Source organism: Manis javanica, chromosome 3 (genome assembly GCF_040802235.1).
Source record: "Manis javanica isolate MJ-LG chromosome 3, MJ_LKY, whole genome shotgun sequence".
Lineage (NCBI taxonomy): Eukaryota > Metazoa > Chordata > Mammalia > Pholidota > Manidae > Manis > Manis javanica.
The window spans coordinates 18,145,402-18,164,892 of NC_133158.1; the positions used below are offsets into that span (position 1 = coordinate 18,145,402).

Genomic DNA, 19,491 nt, shown 5'->3' on the forward strand with positions numbered 1-19,491 from the left:
TTACTTCCAAGTGCTCCAAATCTTCACCCCGGCAAATAAAGATGTTTCCAGGTGAACATACCCCAAGAACTAAAGGGGCATTCTAAACGTGCTTGCTGGAAAAACATCCAGGCGCAGGGCTGATGCTTTGGGAAAATGACCCCTCTCGTTGCCACATGTTTCACACAGGTGACTGGGGGAAACAACACATCAATTGCTGGGTGGTCAGAGGCTGATCCGAAGTAAAAGGAGGGCTACAGAGATGAGGTTAATTAGAATAATGGACCAGAAAAAAGTGGCTCAAAGATCTAGAGAAAATGTCTCAGCAGGCACAACCGGCTGGAGATAGGAGAGCACCAGTGATCAGGTTGTCCTTGTTCCTAATCATATGGGGATATAGTTTTATTTCCCACAGGTCGTGTACTAGCAAAAAGGAAAGCATTTGAAAAAGTCTAGCAAGTTCAAACAGGGCCTGCTAGATGGCACTGGAGTAGAAAAGCTTAAATGTGGTGCACAAGCAGTCCTAGAGTGAAAAAGGTCTGCTGACACAAAGCAGTGCCTGCAAACCAGCTTCCTAGGAAGACGCGCGCCTGGTGACACCATGTGATGTAGTGGTTAGGAGCCACGACAACAGAGAAGACTGCCTGGGTTCAAATCCCCTGCAACTTCTTACAAGCAGAGAAGTCTGAGCGAGTCACCTAACCACATCATGTTTCAGTTTACTCATCTGTAAAATGGGTCTTTAGAATCATCTCTCATAGAGTTTTCGTGAGGCAACATAAACCAAGGGCTTGGAACCATGCCTGGCACACAGTGCACTCTCGGTAAAGGTAGCTAGTACGGGGGAGGCATTTCACAACTGGAGTGTTTCTCTTAACTGTGTTAATTGGAGTTTCTCAGGATTTTTTCATGAGTTTTGCAAATGCTACTTTTACCTCTCATTACTTTTTGAAGGGGTGGGTGTAATTATGTGTGCAGGGGTTGACAGCAGCATGAAATGCAAGTTCTTCTAGGTGTGTACATCTATACAGGACCAAGAAGGAGTAAGCATGGTTTACTCTAGGAGTAGAGTCCCCAAGAAACCGCCATGTTTTGACCATGGGCCAGGAGTGGAAGGATGAATTTGTAGCAATTTAATGAATGGACTGCGACAGCTATACAGAGAAGTGAGGCGTGGCCCGTCCCCATAGGGATGAGAACACAGGGGTGAGGGTTTACTGAAGGTCTGCAGGAGGGGCCTCTGAGACATTCAAGCCCTAGCACATCTTAGCCAGACTGACCTGGCACTGCAGGCTGCTGTACCAAACTGGACTCAGACAGTGCAGCAACATTTCAAATGTTAGGGGGAAATAAAATGCAGAAAGCCCCTCCTCTCTTCCACCGACACTCAGGCACCCGGTGCTGGGAGCTGCATGCAGCTGACCCAGCCTGGCAGCCTCCCCTTTAAGCGGTGCCCATCCAGACTCATGTTACACGGATCTGTTCGCCCTTCCACGATTATTGTTTTAGTTTCTGGTATTTGGATTTTTGGAAACTGGGGTGTTCTGTGTTTTCAGAGATGTACAAAAGCTGAGTCTTCACCTTTCTGAAAGCTGCTATGAGTCTAACAGAAGTTTTTCCTGAATCATTTGTTACACTTGACTGAAGCTCACCAAATTGCAGCTCCTTCTGTACTAAAAAAGGATAGTAGGAGCAGATCTGATGCCTTAAAGTGTTTTAATCATGTTGTTTTACAAGTTCAGAGGGTATAAAGTTATCAGCTACCAGCATTAATGGCTCTTTCCATTTCTTAGATAACCCTACCTATTCTGTAAATCCTGTAAATAAAGGTATGTCACCTAATGTACTTCATCTTTTATCACCAAAAAGTTGTGGGACTTTTTAGGGACTTGTCCTCTCTGTGCTTCAGCTTTCACATGACAAACACACATGCCAGGCAGACAGACCCACACAGCATAGTGACAATCACAGACCATCTTCCTTAAGCAGCTGAAAGAAACTGGAGCTGATGACAAAAGATATTTATATCCAGTTCCTTTCAATCTGCATAGATTTGTGTTTTTATTTTTAAAAAAGAATCACATAAATTCTCACGGCAGACATTATCAAGGGGTAATTTTTTTAAAGTTAGATTCTGCAGACTCTGTCTATCATGGGGCAGGTGAGCAAACCAACCCTGATTAACTTAAGAACAGACCATATTCCCAGCAGCCAAGTAGTCTGAGAGGAGTGTAGCATCTTGAACTCCCAATTTCCAAGGTTTTATCAAGGTGGATCTGGCTCTGATCACTGAGCCATCCCCGCACTGGAGGTTGATAGTGCCTATTATCTGGAGCAGGGCATAAACATCCAACAGTCAACATGTCAGCAACGAATATAAAAGAGATCGTCCCATTGCTTGCTCGTTTTGTACTTCTTAGTTATTTCAGTGCATGAAACATAACAAGTATAATACGGAGTCAGGTTCTTTACCATTTTTACCACCTTGAACATGAAGACGGCAGGGAAGTGCCACATGAGTATCGTCAGTGAGGCTCCTGAGACTGGTTGATCTTTCTAAATCAACAGCCTCATTGTTCTTTCTGTTCCAGGCCCTGTGCTCTATACACAAATCATCTCATGGAATCCTTGCAGTAACACCATGAGATGGGTAACGCTATTACCCCTGCCTCAGGCAAGTAAACTGAGGCCCAAAGGGGGAGAGTAGTTTGTCCGAGGACAAAGAGTCAATGAATATGACTGCTGGGATGTGAACTCTGAACCCAATGTCCTTAATTAACCTGTACCACCTACAACACACTTCAGGCCCACAGGGCAAATGACTGTTTTCCTTGGGAAGACGATATACAACCCTTTCTGGATGGGACACACAGAATATCAATGACTTGTGCAGGGGATGGTGGAAACTTCTCAGAGAAAACCCCAGGGCAGTATTCTACTCCTATAATAAAGGTGATATATGAGGTCTTATTTTTTCTCTTACTCTCTCATCTAGATGCAGTCCTCTTAGGTACAATGAAAATACAGACATTCACAGGGAAATCACCACATGTACTCTGACTGATTCTATGAACACCAAGTACACATGAGCCCACCCTACCCTAGGTGCTGTCAGCCACAAGGAAGCCACACTGAATCAGAAAGACCTGTCCCCTGCTTATTACCAGGTAAACAGGGGTATTCAGAAAGTGTCAGAAGCTATAATAAGGGGAACCAACAGGAGACTTGGACTGAGAAGAATGGGAAGGGCATTCTTCTTTAATGTGGGTGGCCAGGGTGGTTCTCTGAACTGAGCAATATGGGATGAGAGAGATTCTTGAACGGAGTAATGAGGGAGGAGAAAGGGTGAGCCCTGTAAACATAGGAATTATTCTGACCAAGAGCACCGTGGTCCAGAGGCAAGGGAGATTTTGTGGCACCTAAGCACAGTAACAGTGTCTAAACAGAGTATTTGAAACCACACAGCAAAAGCTCAAAGTTTTCGAGAATCTTGAATAGGCAAGATATTCAAGCCACTGTTTCCACAGAGTCAACTACTCAACAGGTGGCCACAGTCAAGTGGCTGTGACCACTTTTCAACTTTAGGACACACAGCCGACTGGGCCATCCGTGAACACTGCTGACGGCCTCTGCTGCTCTCTGTGCGCAGATGACAACTCCCTGAGGGCCATTCCCGGGAAGATCTGTAGGGGGTCACGGCCAGCTCCGCAGACTCAGCACAGAGGCAGGGACCGGGATGCAGCGGGGCGTGATAGACATCAGGTAGCATCAGCCAGCATGAGTGAAACCCTACGGTTTCAGATTATCATCAGCAATACTAACCTGAAAGCAGTTAGCGAATTCTGCTTGCTAGGCAGGCCCATTGCCTGAGTAAGTAGAAAAACGGAATAAAAGAAGAACTACAGCACACCTCTCAGGTGAAATCATCAAATCGGGACCCGGTGATCTGAGTTTGGTGAGCAGGGCTGTCCAGCTGTGTTTGGGGCCACAATGTCCTTAAAGACGGGCATCAAAGGCACCTCCTAAGGTGCCACTTCAGCTTACAAGAGAATACCAGGGGGAAAGCCCTGGATTGAAATATCCACGGTCTACCAGTTATAGGAGGTAAAAACTCCTCAAAGACAAGCATTTCCACCCTGTTACCTGGGGTGTCTGAGGCAATGCTGACATTTATTACCCACCAGGATCCATGCTAAGCTCTTGGCAAGCATCGTCTCACTAGCTCTTCACAGCTCCTATTTCTATCCCCACTTCCCAGATGAGGCCATCATGGCCCAGGAAGGTTAAGTTGGTCACCTACTGTCACTGAGCCAGTAAGTGGGAAACAGGGAATTTGATTCTAGGCTGATCTAACTTCAAAGCAGACATACTTAACCACATTACTCGCCTATACCCATAGCAGGTATTCAAATAAATGTTTGGGAATTTATCAACTACCGTATTTCCTGAGCATCTATCACAGGCTGGTATGGGCAGTAACTGTATTCTGAAAGCATAGGGCAATCTCATTCTACTCATCCTGAGATGGACATTTTCACAATAACATACAGGTCAATCTGGAACAGAGATCTTGGGCAGGGGTGACACCCTTGTCTCCCCATCCTTCAAGAGCTTTTAGCAGAGATACAGGGACCAGCAAAGCACAGATGCAGGGCGGAGAGCTCCGTTCTGTCTCAGAGGGACAGTGTGAAGCCATCAGCAACATCCCCTGTGCATATCAGGAAGAACAGAATTAGGTGGGAGCCTGCAGGCTGCTAGGATCTTGTGCCGGTACTCAAGCTTTAACAAAAAGCTTATGTCCAGGGGAGAAAATATACATTAGAAAATTCAGGAGTTTGTATTTTATTTTATAGCTCTCTTGAGAAAGAAATTTCTCAGATCTACCATGGCACTTTAAGTAAGAATACTGTGGTCCTAAAATATTTATTGAAGTATGCATCTCTGCTGAGAATTAAATAAGCTGAAATTTAAACACATAAAACTCAAGTAAGACGTTATACCCATAAGTTAACAGAAGTCAGAAAGCATTCATTGAAATAAACATTAAACATGTAAGAAAAATTGATACCTTTATTTTGTATAACCACAATTGCTGCTCAGTAACTGTTCCCCTTTTCTTCATTTCTACTACAATCTGGAGTTTATCTGGGATATCAGATTTCTTAAGACTAAGGTTACATTTCCCAGACGCCCTTATGTTAGAGAGGTGGTGCAAAGAAATCAATGAGTAAAACTTCAGGGAAAGTTCTTTAAAGTGGCCTCATGTGGGAGAACTACTCTTTTCTTTGTAATTGTGCCTCTTCCTTTTAGGATGTAGATACAATGGCTGGAGAGCCAGCAGCCATTATGTGACCCTGAAAATGAAGCAACACTTACACAGGCAAACAAAGCAGAAAGATGGAAGATCAAGGGCACATACTACGCTCTTCTAGACAACTTTCATGATAGAGAATACACAACTAACTTCTTAACTTACATAGTCACATCTTTGTTACTAGAAAAAACTTAAATGATATAGCGACATGAAAACATGTTTCAAGACGATCCTATTTTAAGTGAGAAAAAAAAAACTAGAAAATTCATGAATTGAGATTCTGATTACTGCTCTATTCACCAAGCTGTTTGCTTAAGTGTGACTCTCCTTAATTAGTACCACTAGCCCGGGAAGCATGTTTGCTGAGCCTATCTCTGTTTTGACATGCAAGACTTGTGAAATTCAAACATACTTGTAGACATCCAAAGCATTAGTATTTATTAAGGCCTATGTTAAAAGTGGAAGATCTTAAAACACTTTCAGAATCTGATGATTAAAGGAAATGTAATCATTGATCTTTAGCCTGCCATAATCTACCCATATATATCCCTTTATCCATATTTGATACTAAGAAGACATTTCAAAAGCTTGTACATTAACTGTAAAATAGAACATACAAACACATTACTTAGAAAATAAAAGATCTTTTCCCCACACTCATTTAGCTCATGAAAGCCCAATGTGATTAAAGAGGTGAAGAAGGTACACTGCCACATGAACAGAATGACTGTACAGAGCCATCCATTGCATTTGTAAGGAGTTTCGAAATTTTCAGCACTTTGATATACCTTCTATTTTGTTTCATCCTTACAACTGAACCCTGACTGGTGGTAAGGAGAGGTATTTTTTTATTCCTGCTTCCTCTTGATAAATGGGTTACTCAAGATCAGAGAGACTGCAATCCAGTGAGGTATCCTGTTTATAGGTTCCTCATTTTATGTTTAGATCAGGCATCAGCAAGCTATGGCCTTCAGGCCAATATGGCCCACTGCCAGTTTTTGTAAATAAAGTTTTATTGCAATAGCCACAACCATACATTGATATATTACCTTTGGCTAATTCTGCACTACATCAACACAGTTGACTAGTTGTAACAGAGACTGTGTGGGCCATGAGGTTGACAGTATCTACTATGTGGACCTTTAAAGACAAAGTTGGCCTACTTTGTCTGCATTACATCACCTTTCCACAAATATAATCCACGTTAAGGATCTACTCTTGGAAAAGCATAAAGCTAGCCTGGAGAACAACAAATCTATTCCCGCTAGCTTTGGAATTCCTGCTCGATAACAGGGTGTTGTATTATCCTCCAGGGGATTACTATATCCACCATTGTGTCACCTACAAAGGTGGATGGCAGTTTTTAAATGATATGCAGTATTATTGTGGTTTGCCACTTACCCTGAACTTTTAACGTGTCTCACAGCCATAAAAAGCCTGGGGGGTCACTGGTTGGGGGCATGCATAATGCCACAGGACTGCAACACACACAGGGACACTGGAAGCAAAAGAAATAGGAGAGGTTAATTGCAGGAGCAAATTATGATACTGCAAAAATGGGACTTTTTCACTGGAGCCTCAGATATTCCCAGTTGACACACTGCTTTTACATTCAATGTGTAATCACGCATCTAGGCGTCTGTTTTGTCCTTTCCCTTAGATCAGCATTTCATTAGCTCATAATCCAAATTACAGTATTATACACAATGATAGTGGAAAGATGGGAAATGTTAAATAGCAAAGTAAAATCGCCACTCCTGAAGGCATCGGCGTTCATTTAGGAAGTTTGGATCCTTTAACTTGCAGCATCTCTTATTTTCTAGGACAAATTCTCATCATTACCATGTTAACTTATTCTGAGAAGTATGGACAGGATGACCTACGAGTCCACAGGATGATGTTGCTTTGGGTTGTCGTGTCCAGTGGGAGAGATGGAAGAAAACATACGCACATATGTGCACACGCACCGATACATATTAGATAGGTGTACATGAAAAAAAGATAGGGTCTCTCCCCTGCTGGCCAAATACAACATCTTACTTGCCACAGCTTATAGTTTCTCTCCAGTTGCATTTAAAATGCAGAAGGAGGTTGTGACCCAGCCTTCTCACAGCAACACACGTGCTCATGTGCTGAGACAGAGAGCTCCCGTGGCTCAGCTGGGTTCTTAGAATATTTACCAAATCCAGTTCCAAGTAAACTGAAGTTGCTGACAGATAAGTCAACTCATCCTCCAGTACAGCTCTAGGAAGTTTTTATGAATAGTCTTCAGTAGCAAGATTCTGCAGGCTTTTTTCCGCATAGATGCTTGAGATGAGAATGCCTCCTGTACTGCCCTCAAGATGACAGAAGGGACATGGGGAGAGGCAACTACAGAATGAGCAGAAAGCATGGGCTCTCTCTTGTGCGCGTGCGGTGCTCCCTTTCAAAAGGAAACTGGCAAAACTCCGTGGACCTTTGTGTTTTCTACTTCTAACCAGACAGAAGTTGAAGCTGATGAAGTTTTGTGATTTGAATAGTCACGTATCTCCGGAAACTATGTGGGCTGCCTGTCTACCAGAGCTCAGAGGAGTCAGGTGGCTTCCAGTGGGTACTGCTTCTTGATAAGAGATTAACTCAGGACAGATTAGTCCGCGCTACGTTTTCTAGATATTAGTTATCTGCGTGAGGATAGACTGTTTGCCAAACATGTTACTGCTTAAGAATTTTCACTCTTGTGTGAGTTTAACCTGCTGTGTTAGCATTACTCCCCTTCAACAGGGCAGCTTAAGACTCTGAGAAGAATGCATCAAAAACATTTTTTAAGAGAATTTCAGTTGGCAAAGGCTGTAATCACTCAAACTTAATTGGTGAACTCATTAATGAGCAACTGCCACCACAGAGAGGAGACCATTGTCACAGACTTATCAGTGCAATGAGATAACAAAGTTAATTACACTGTTTTCAATAGATTTACACTTGCTTCCATTTAAAGTCCACATTTTCCAAATATTTGTTCTGACACTCCATGTATTTGTTCCTCTTAAAAAAAAAAAACAACAACTATCAGCTGTGGGCTTCTCAAGGCAAAGACGGCAAATCACAGTTTTAACATCAGGGCAAAGCAATCAGAAAACTTTTCTACCCTTTATTATCTACTTGTAAAATGTTATAAGACTGTAAACTACTTAATTTATGAGCCATGCTAATAATTTGCTCACACTCCATCACAGGTTTTGCAAACACAGTTTGGAGAGATGTGGGAGGATAATTTGTAGGGTCCGGTGTCTCTCCTACGGGGACACTAACTAATTTGACACAGTAACATGACATTGATGGTGGGGCACACTAATGGCCACACTCCGAGACGTGGCTGTCACCCTGTCGCTCCAGTGAGAAGCCAGCATGCTTTCACCGTTGCTCAGTACACGATGCTCAGCTAATTATTCAGACAGCGACATTAATGAGAACCCTCGTGTTTATTTTCAACATGCTAACCAGCACTTAGCTTCCATTTGTCTGATATGGTCACTGATTAAAATGTGTTTCATGAATAGTAAATTTGAAATCTAATATAACAAAGAAGCACTGGGGGAAAAAATAAGGAAGAGCTGATTGGAAAACCACCCTTGACAACTCGAATTGTTTTTCTGCCTCAAATATAGTCAAGGACAAAGTGACAGGTAGTAGGAAATGCCAAGAGTACCAAGAAAAGTGAAGGGAGTATTTTTAATCACATATGCCCATGTACAGTCTTGACTTTGACCCCTGCATCCCAATACGGTCAAGAGCAACTTCTATCTCAAATAAACCTTTACTGACTTTATGCTGAATAAAGATTTTCTTTTAAGTTAATTTCTCCATGGAATGACTGAAAGGTTTATTTGCTTTAATGTGCTTTTTCAGCCTTACAAAAGTTTGATCTTTCTTGAAACTGGCTCAAATATGATCTTTACAAAATCAACAAACAATTGTATTTTTTCCAAGTGTATTGTAAAACTGTTCTACAGTGTTTTGTTTTGTTTTTAAGTATTCTTGAATATCCTCTTATACATTTTTTTTCTAGTCTACTAAATCCTACAATCAAGTTCTTTCTACTTTAAATTAAATTTCTATTTTGGTATGATAAATTTTGTCCTTCATTTCATAGTGATTGCAATCCTAAAAATATTCATATAATCATCATTTAAAATGAGTAACTTTAAAGAAAAAAAAGATGTGCTTAGGTTGTATTGAAAAATTGAAAACGCTCCTGATGTGGTTCATTGTAAAAGGTGCACTTTGGATTAAATAACAGTGGTAGTGTTTCAACAAATGCTCGCCTGGCAGCATGGATAAACAATTCTGCTTAATACTGTGTATGACTCCTGATTTTATAGGATAGCAAAATAAAAATGAGTCCACTAGACCATTTTGGGAATGAAAATGTCATGGCATACAACATTGTGTACATATTTCTAAACTCACTTTGTGATAGGTCTGTGATTTTATAACAACAAAATACATACATGGTGTACAACATGTAGAAAACAGATTTAGATCTCAGGCTCATTTTTAAATATATTCAAATAAGTATATCGATTAATGGTTCCAAATCTGCATTACTGGTCTCCAAGTGCTTTTTCCATGGGTACCTCTTAGTGATAGGTTCTCAGACTATTGATGTACCTGTGCAATTTATATATGGTAAGAGTTTGTCCTCCAAAGTCATCCAGAAAGGTATGGGCAGTCTGTGGCAGAGACTGGCTAGGCACTCATCAAATGCATTCCTTCTTTCTGGACACACAGCTGGGATGCGTTTCCCGGCCTCCCTTGCAGTTAGGTGGGGCCCTGTGATGGAGTTCTGGCCACACAGATGAAAGTGGGTATGTCGCCTGCATTCTCATCCTGAGACCTTCTGAACCATTCCCAATGCTCCCTCCCCTCCCTTGACTGTGGGCTCAGAGGCCCAATGGGAAACTCTTACCTCCTGCAGGTGGTGAAATCACTAAATGAAATGAGCCCAGGTCCCTAAAACACTCCATGGAGCAAAGCCACCACTCCTGGTCCCACCAGCTGACACTAGACCCTGAGGTGCCTAAGAAATAAACCTGCACTGAGATTCAGGGATGTCTGTTACCATCGCTGGTACCTCTTACCAGAATACACAGACCTCGTTTCTCCTTGGCTGCAAAGTTATGCTTGAACCTCTGGGCCACTCTACATAAGCAGAAATACTGTAAATTTGGAAAAACTCCTGAAAATATTTTGTAGTTGTGATAATTTGCTCCTCTAATTAAGCAACAGGTAGAAAAGAATATGGGAACCAACAGCTAACATATTCCCAGAATAAGTAAGGAAAGATACATCTGACCTAGTCTTCACAGAGCCCTGTGAGGAGGTCTGGTTCCCATATTTTCTAAGAGAACACTGAGCAAATAAGAAAAGAAATATAAGCAAATGCCACCAAAGGTATGCCTAGTTGACATTTTCCTAGTTGAGTACCTTTCGGCTTTTAATATCCAAACAGTATAGGTAATGTTTATTTCTAAATCAAACATTTTTTGCTTTTTACTTATAAAAGAAAAAAATTCTTATGACCTCATCCAAAATGTAATACATCTTTAATAAAATGTGTGAGAGGAAGGTGTCAAGTTACAATACAATTGGTAGAATGTCAGAAACTTCTGTAGAGGTTGGGGAAAACCAGCAACAAAGAGGACGTGTCTCAGCTGTTCTTGGTGAGTCCAAAAAAAAAAAAAATGTATGTTGAAATCACATTCATTACTGAGTAATCCAATGTTGTAGACATTTTACATTCTTAATGTGATAGTTGTTAACTACATGTAAGACATTTTACCACACTTTAGTCATATTTTAGAACAAGGGTTTATAGATTTTTCTGTAAAAACTTAGACTTTTCAGCCATAAGTTCTCTATTGCAGCTACTCAACTCTGCCACTGTAGTAGCAAAAGCAGGAAAACCCACCAGGAGTGCTAAGTAAACATATGGGTGTTATGTTCTGATACAGGTTTATTTACAAAAACAGAGACGGTGGACTGGATTTGGCCCGAGAGCCACAATTTGCCAACTTCTGCCTTAGAAAAATTGATAAAGGGGGAATTGCATACTGACACATAATATATTATGATTTCTCCTATGTAAAATAATGGGGAATAGGCTCTGGCTAGCATTTTCACCCAGGATTGCCAGGAATGGATTGCTCATGCTCAGGCAGCGTAACCTAAATTACCCAAGACAGAAGAGAAAGCCAGCTGGCAGGGCTCAGTTCCGGCTGAGGTCCAGTCCCACTGCCTTATTCCTCCCCCTAAGCCATCCTTTCAAAGGGCTTGTGTGCCCGTGGAAAGGGCTCACAAGCATCCCTTGCCACTTAGAACAAAACTCCAAGTACTGCTGTAACAAAGAGAAAATGGGGATGGTTCTTCTTAGCCAGTAGAGTCAAGTTCTGAGTTAGGGTAATGTAGGTAACAGTTACCTAAAAGTGATCTAATATGATGCACTTAAAAAAAAAGGCAAAAAAAAATACATAGATTTTAAATGTCACTGGGGGAGTGAAGGCTGGGAACAAGAAGTGACAACCTCTAGTTGCAAGATCAGGCGGGAAGTCTCCCCGAATTAGAACGAAATTAGCTCTTCTTGGATTTTGAGGATGTTCTGTATTAACCAATTTTAAAGTAGGAGCTATGTGTCTAGTGATAGAATTTGCCAGATACATTGTATCAAATACACTCCCTTTGAGTCTCTCAAGAATGTAAATTTGTGTAACAAGGTTTTAGTTCACTTTTTTGGGCAAGGGTTGGCAAAGTTCAGAGACATATGCATACAGAGAAAGACTTCTAAAAAAATCTCAGTTCCTCATTAATGTTTGATTGTAACAGTTAAGTGTACAAAATGGTTTCAGACATAAAATGGACAAATTTTATGAATCTGTTTTACCTAAAATGTCAATCAAAAGAGAACAAAGGCAGGTAAATGATAGTCCAGTTTGACAAAGGAATATTTTGTAGCCATTAACGATGGTCCTGGGAATGGGAAAACTTGTGCAAATACATGCTTGTTATAATGTGACATGAAATAAGACAGAAAAATTCTATCAGGAGATTCTCAACTGTATAAAAATATGCATCCATGAAGAACAGGAAAAAGAAAAAATAGCAGTGTTTGCCCTGGAAGGAATAGGATTGAGTGATATCTCTCTTTAGAATTTTATGATTTTCCACAACAATGCAATTTCTGAAATACTGGTTATAGAATCTGAAAAGAGTTACCTGAACTTCAAAAAAAGGAGACATTTATACTCATTAATGGCTTTTGGTGGCTTTTTTTTTCCAGACAGGCAGTGTCTCGAGAGCAGAGTTTCTCTTGTGTCCCAGTCATAGTGGTTCTATCATCTTGGGCACCCAGTTAACATTCCCTGAAGCAAAGCAACAGTCTACCTTACTTTTTAAAAGTCCTCTTATTGAGACTCCACAAATAAATTGAATTTTTATACTTCAAATCTTTAAAAAAATTAATTCTGTTTAAAGGAATTGATTGTTTGCAGATGACAGCTGTAAATAAATTGCTTGATTCAATTTATATTTTATACTTTCACCTCGTTCCTTTTTTCCATGATAGCCCACAATAATTTGTCTTTTAATAACTTAACACAATTCTGAGTCATTTGCTCATGAAAAACAAAATACATCTTGATCTTAAAGCTTGGCATTTCATAAATATTTACCTCAAATGCACTGCCTTCTTGGGAGCTGGGATGGTAAGCTCCTGATTGACAAGTAACTTCTGTGCAGAAGGAGCAGGGCTTGGGGGAGGAGACCTCTCGTGTCAGCTAGGAGAAGGGTGCCATGCTGTCTTCACACTCACTCTCTCCTACGGAGGCTCTTTCCCAACAGCCAAAAACACATGACAAATGCAATCATCATTCATCATTGTTATCTCTCTCTCCATCAACCTCTCAGCCTCTCAGACACACGCACATTACACATGCATGCATACTCACCCTGCCCTTACTCCCTGCTTGGGAGTACTTTCAGCAGCTCCCCAGTACCCTTAGGATACAGATCAAAACCCTTTACTTAGCCCTTCCGAGGCCCTCATGATCTAGGCACTACAGATCTCTCCAGCCTCCAGCTCAATAACACATCTTCACTGGACCCACCAAGAGTCTCACTGAATCTCTGTACTGAGTTGGAAGGATGATAGCAGAAAGGGAGACTGAGGACTTGATGAAAATGTCAGCTCCTTTCCTGAGAACGACCATGGTCAGCAAGACAGTAAGAAAAGACTAGTCTTTCTTTAAAAAAAAAAATAGGGCATCATGAAGTGAAAACCTTATATGTATTTCCTCCATTTAATGTATCATGGACATTTTCCTATATCATTTTCTGGCTATACATCAATTGAGATTAGTACACAAAAAACTAAGTCTTAAAGCAACTTCAGGCTGCTTCTTTAGACATCATAGTTTGCCTGAGGTCTTCAGCAAGCCCCTAACGACAGCAAGTGGTAAAGGGTCACTTAGTCCCCACCACTAGTGAAGCCTTTTCTCCCAACGTGTCAACTCCAGGAGTAAAAGAGAAAAAATGACCTATGGCTGAACACAAACAGGCCCCGCCAAGGGAAAGCCAATCTGTGGGTAGCCAGCCCACTTCTCTGCTCAGGGAAAGGTATTTCACCTTGCAGTGTAATGAATGCAAGTTACATACAGCTGGCTCAGCAGCAAATCACCCTGCCCAATCCCACAGGAAGATGGGCTCTTGGCTGGGATTTAAACCAAACACATCCTCCTCATGGCATGCAAGAATGAACGGCCTCTGAGGGCCGGCACTCCTCCTGATGCCTGGGAGAACAAGCTATTTACTGATGAGCAGGTCACAAAACAGGAGGCGCGATGCTTCCATCTGACCCAACCTCAGGGGCTGAAACCAAAGTAACACATTGTTTGGGATGACGACATACTAACTACGTCCATTTCATATTCTTCTCCCTGGGCATACAGTTTAGATTATTACATTGCCCAGTTTCCCTGGCATTTAGGTGAGAACCATGCACCTGGTTTCTGAGCAATGGGATGTGAATGGTAGCAAGGTGACCACATCCCAGCATGACAAAAAAAAAAAAAATCAATTGTACCCCCTACTCCTTTCACCAAAGACTGTGGAAACTCTATCTTCTTTGGGGCAAGTACAGGATGCAGGGTGGGAGGGGTGGTTTTCAACCAGCATGCACTGACATGAAGACAGCATGGCATAACCTTTACTACATGAAGCTACTGAAATGTGTGAGTCGTTCATCACGGAGCTAGAGCATTAACTCATGCTGACTACTACTGTTTACACCTTAAAGCCTGCATTAGGATTTACCTTGAATAAGTCCTGGTACTTGGCTTTGATCTCATCTTGATCCCATGGGACCATGTCTCCCTACTCTGTGTCCGTACCCTCTTTAGAAAAGATCCCCCACCATGCCTTCCAATAATTTGCTTAAGAGAGTGACAGGTCATTAGTTAAGCGGGAAAGCTGTGCACTTGACAGTTATACTTTACACTTGACAGTTACTTTTTCAGTACCTACCATAGTCCAGACACTGGGCTTCAAGCTGAGTACAGCTTGGGATTGAGATAAACGGAGGTCTCTGCCCTCATGAACCCACAGTCTATGAGGCAATGCCAACACAACACGCAGGCATGAGAATGATTGACACACAGACTGGACCAGGGCACAATAGGACCAAAAAGAGATCGTGGAAGAAGTGATCTGTAAGCCCGAGGCCCCAATGCTGAGCAGGACTTAGCCAGGCAGACCGGGCCAGGTGGGGGTGAGGAGGGCAACCTGGGGATGCGCCAGGGCCACGCTTGGAGATATGAGAGAGCAGAAGCACGGCGCCTGCCAGTCATCCACCTTCTGCCTTCTACCATGACTTTGAAAGCATCATCAGCTGGGAGTGTCAGGACTTCCGCACCAGAAACAAGGCCAAATACATTGAGTAATACAGAAATAGAAGAATGCTATCACCCTCTGCTAAGTGTTTCAGTGGTGTAACTTAAGACAAAACGCTTGTTTTTCCATCACTGACCAGGGAGAAAGGAGTGGGTTATTCACACTAAAATTGTTTTTCTGAATTATCTGAGAAAAGTGTAGCAAGAGGAAGGAGGCAGCCGAGTTCAGGGGCCATAGAACCATTGCTTCTGAAAAATCCATCTACCCCCTCCGCCATGAATGTCACGATTACCCCTCAAAAAAACAAAGCAGGTTATCTTTTAACCCCATGAATGCATGAGGAAAGGGCACTAGAACAGGGTCAAAAGAACCGAGTTCTCAGCAGCACAGGATCACCGCTTGGCTCCAGCCACCGCTGCTAGGCCCCCTCATCTGTAGAATGACAGCAGTGAACTGGGAGAACCGGAAAGTACTTTCCAGCACTTACTTCTTATAACGGGGTTCCCAGACTCGCATGCTCATCACAATCCCAAGGAAGGCCCGTTAAAAGTTGGGCTGCTGGGCCCTAACCCCAGAGTTTCCAATCCACTGAGGCCAGGGCCAGCTGCATCTGTCTTGGGCATAGCCGCTTTCAGGGCACCCTGTCCGATCTCCAGGCACCAGGACCCAGTGACCTCCACAGAGGAAGTCTGCCCTCAGGGCAATGCCTAAAGCTCTGCAATCCACTCCCCAACAGCCATCTCAGGGGTTTACCTGACACCTGAAGCAGAAGAGGCTGCCTTGGAGGGCTTCGCATCAGTCTCATGATGAGAACCAGCCCTTTGCCATGCAGGCAGGGCCCTGCTTCCCTCTCTCGCATCCTCCAAGCCACCTCACCCCTTCTCCCGCATCCTCTGTTCTTTCTGCTCCCATATCTACTGTTATTTCTAACTCAGACGCTTGGTCCTCAACATTCCCTCTGCCTAGAAAGTTCTTCCTCCAGCTATTTCTATCTAGCAATCATTCTTAACCTTTAGATCGTAAGTCAAAAGCCATCTCTCCCATGAGGCCTCCCCTGATGAGACTCTGTAAGTAGCCTTCCCAAGGTCTATTACTATTTCCTTCCTTAATTTTCATTATCTGTAAATACACTGCTCCTTCATTTCACTATGTACGCTCTCTGCCTCCCTCTACTTCAACACAAACTGCATGACAGCAGGTATCTGTTCTGTCTGCTTCCTCAGTATGCACCCCTCCCCGGCCACTACAGCACACTGACTGTCACAGAGTGGACATTCAACAGATATTAGCTAGATGCATGGAGAACTAAATCGAATTATCCTATGCTCTCCTTCAAGTCAAAAGAAAACACTAAGGAAAAAGGAAAACAGTAACTACAAGCTGTAACAGAACAAGTCACAGAGCTGAGTGATTCGGAACAGCACGTGACAGGACAAAAGTTCCAAGCATGCACATCTACGCCAGGATTACAGGCATCAGAGACTGAAGTGGGTCCAGGACTGGAGGGTATCCTCCCTTGCACATCTCAAATCAACCCCGAGAAGCTCACCCTGTCCTCTGCATGCCATTTCGTATCACTTCCGCAAGGTTGTGTCTGTAACCCCTGACATCTTGAACTTCTTTTTAATGTCACTCGCTCCTGCTACCAGGTGCAAGGGAAAGGAGGTACTGAAGTTCTCTTTACAAGCTGAGCTCCCCTAGCCTTGGACGACTCTGAAAAACCACTTGTAAGAAGTACATGTTAACCACAGTTCGTAATTTTGTCACAGGTGTTTGACTAAAAAGGGGACAAAGCCTTTCAAGACAGTCTGCCTGTATTATGTCATTGTGTATATTCTGCACCACACCTAAAAGCTAACAAAATCCTTTCTTTCTCTGCCATGGCAACCAGGAGACTTGCACACTTTTGGTAGGGGCATCCTATATGCTCAAAAATGTTCAAGCCTTTATGAAAAGAAAAAAAAATAACATGTTAAAGTAGAGTTTTAACACAACTTGTCATAAAAGCTGACGCTAGTACCCTAGAGAGGAAATCAAATGACATGAGTTGTACCTGGCAGTTCCACAGAATATAGTATAAATACAGTTCATAAGGCAGCCAAAGCATTGGTTAGAGGTTCAAATGAGGGAGAGGAAGTGAATGAATATTCAAAGTATACAATACCAACTGATTCTTCTATAATTATTTTTTAAAAAATCATTTAAATGGAGCTTTTTAGCAGCCGGGTGGGGTGAAACCAGTGCCAATTCTGGTTCTGACACATTAATTTACTTACTGTGTGGCCTTAGAAAAGTCACCCCCCTTCTCTGCAACACATTCTATGGAGAAGGTTTAATGAAGTCAATGATGTTAATGATTTCCTTCAACTCCACATGCTCTTTGATTCTATGAATGTTTCCAGACTTTGCATCTTAGTTGGACAGACATGAAGGAAAGGGTGGGCTCCCCTCTACCGGGCTCAGGAAGAGAACACACACTGTGAGAAAGAGCTGCCATCTTTATCAAAAGCTAAGGTGTGGGGTGGCTACACTCTGCTTTATTGTATCCATTCAAATAAAGTTATGTTTCCATGTACTGCAGGAGGGTGAGTTGATGTAGTAATTACCTGTTACTCTTGACAAGTAAGGTAATTAATGTAGCAAAATACCACTGCAATGTGTGTAAATTTAGACCACCATAATTAAAGCACCCTTCTGTTCAGCAAACTGTTCAATTAAGAAAAAATATTGACGGTGTACATTTTTTTGAAATTAGAAAAACGTATGGAATGAATGAATATCCCTTGGTTGACATCCATTTCTGGAATGTTTTCTCAGCAGGGGGCATCCATAATGGGTTAGAATGGAGTAACTTCCACTAAAATGCAGAAGTATTTCTGTACATGTACTGTTCAGACACCAGCCTCTTATGAAAGTATTTTATTTAGCATTTTCATTCCATAAAGCAGACCAGTTGGAAAATGAACTCAAAGACTACCTGAATCCCCAAACTAGAGCAAGTAACAAAAAGATGAGAAGTTATTGTGCAGGTACCCAGGGAACAGGGCTGTCCTCAAGTATCAGAGACCTGAAAGTATTATGATCTGCTAGTCAATTTTAAAGAGCTGGAGATAGTACAATACACCATGAGCAAAGAAATAGCTCAATTCCCTGGAACTCCAGTGAGCAGAGAGACCATGGTATCAAAGTTGGGCCAATTTTCTCTTGTTCTGGTTTCTTCCAGAATCTACCAGTCATTTCCAGACCATAAGTTTCATTTGGAACAAGAGGGCTACCTTGGCCCTTCTACTCGGGGTGAAACATACCTCCCTTGCTAATCTGCTTTAGATAATCTCTAGCTCCATGAAGAGTCAAATGCCCAAGAGATTAAGCCAGACTGCCAGAAGATTGAGAAAAGAGCCCAACAGTCCACCAGATGAGGGGAAAGCAGTTTCCTTTAAGTATGTTCACGGGAATAGAAAAGCCCACTGACATGCATGTCAGGCAGCAGAAGTGGGGGGCGAGCAGAGGCCCTCACAGCTCGCTCCGAGAAGGAAATCTGGACGTTTTTTTTTTTCTTAATTCTTCTACTCAGATAAATTCAGAGGAAGACATAAGTTGGTCTGAGTAAAGGGACAGCTGGAATCCGGACAGACTGAAACGGTGTGATACGGGAAAGAGAGTGTGTAGGATTTCAGTGTCATTTCACAATGGTACGCTTGTTCTTCGTTTTTGTTTTTACGTTTTTGCATGGTGTATCTGACCTTAGGAGACAGAAAAATCTAGAGGGAAGGAACTAAAGAGCATCCTTGAGAGAATTCTCAGCTTACCGCAGTAAAATGAAGTCCTAGACGTTCTCTGCCTGAGAACTTGGACGCAGCCCTAAGCAAAGAATAAGAAAGTACAAGCAGACTTTCTAGACCAAAACATGGCGAGGACATGAAATTGTTTCTCCAACTAAAACACTCTGATCTGACACTTGGAAATAATATTGTCTTGAAAATGAGGAGGAGAAGGAGATCACTTGCTCTACTAGTTGATACAAACAAGGCCAGAAGGTCCGAGCGGGCAAGAGGATGTAAAGGTAGCCTCAGAACCTATATTACAGGGTGGCACTGGAGCCTTAACTCCAAAAACGAATTTTTTTTTTTTAACTCTCAAGAGTTTGAAGGGGTGCTAAGTCTAATTATGGTAGGGACAGGTTAAAACAGGGGGCGTGAACTGAGGACCTGACGCAAGACTCATGGACGGCAAACTAAAATTCCTCTCAAATGCTGAAGGAGCCATCCAAGGAACAAAGA

The 19,491-nt window shown here is 42.3% G+C and overlaps 1 protein-coding gene across 9 annotated transcripts in view; it reads right to left on the reverse strand.

The window, feature by feature from the left end:
- Nucleotides 1-19,491, reverse strand: part of FOXP1 (forkhead box P1) — a 624,795-nt gene that overhangs the window by 348,179 nt on the left and 257,125 nt on the right. For all 9 annotated transcript variants that reach the window (XM_037019201.2, XM_073230906.1, XM_073230907.1 and 6 more), the window contains one exon: nucleotides 6,695-6,791. The gene's annotated coding sequence lies outside the window, so the exon portion shown is untranslated. The remainder of the gene's footprint in view (nucleotides 1-6,694; nucleotides 6,792-19,491) is intronic.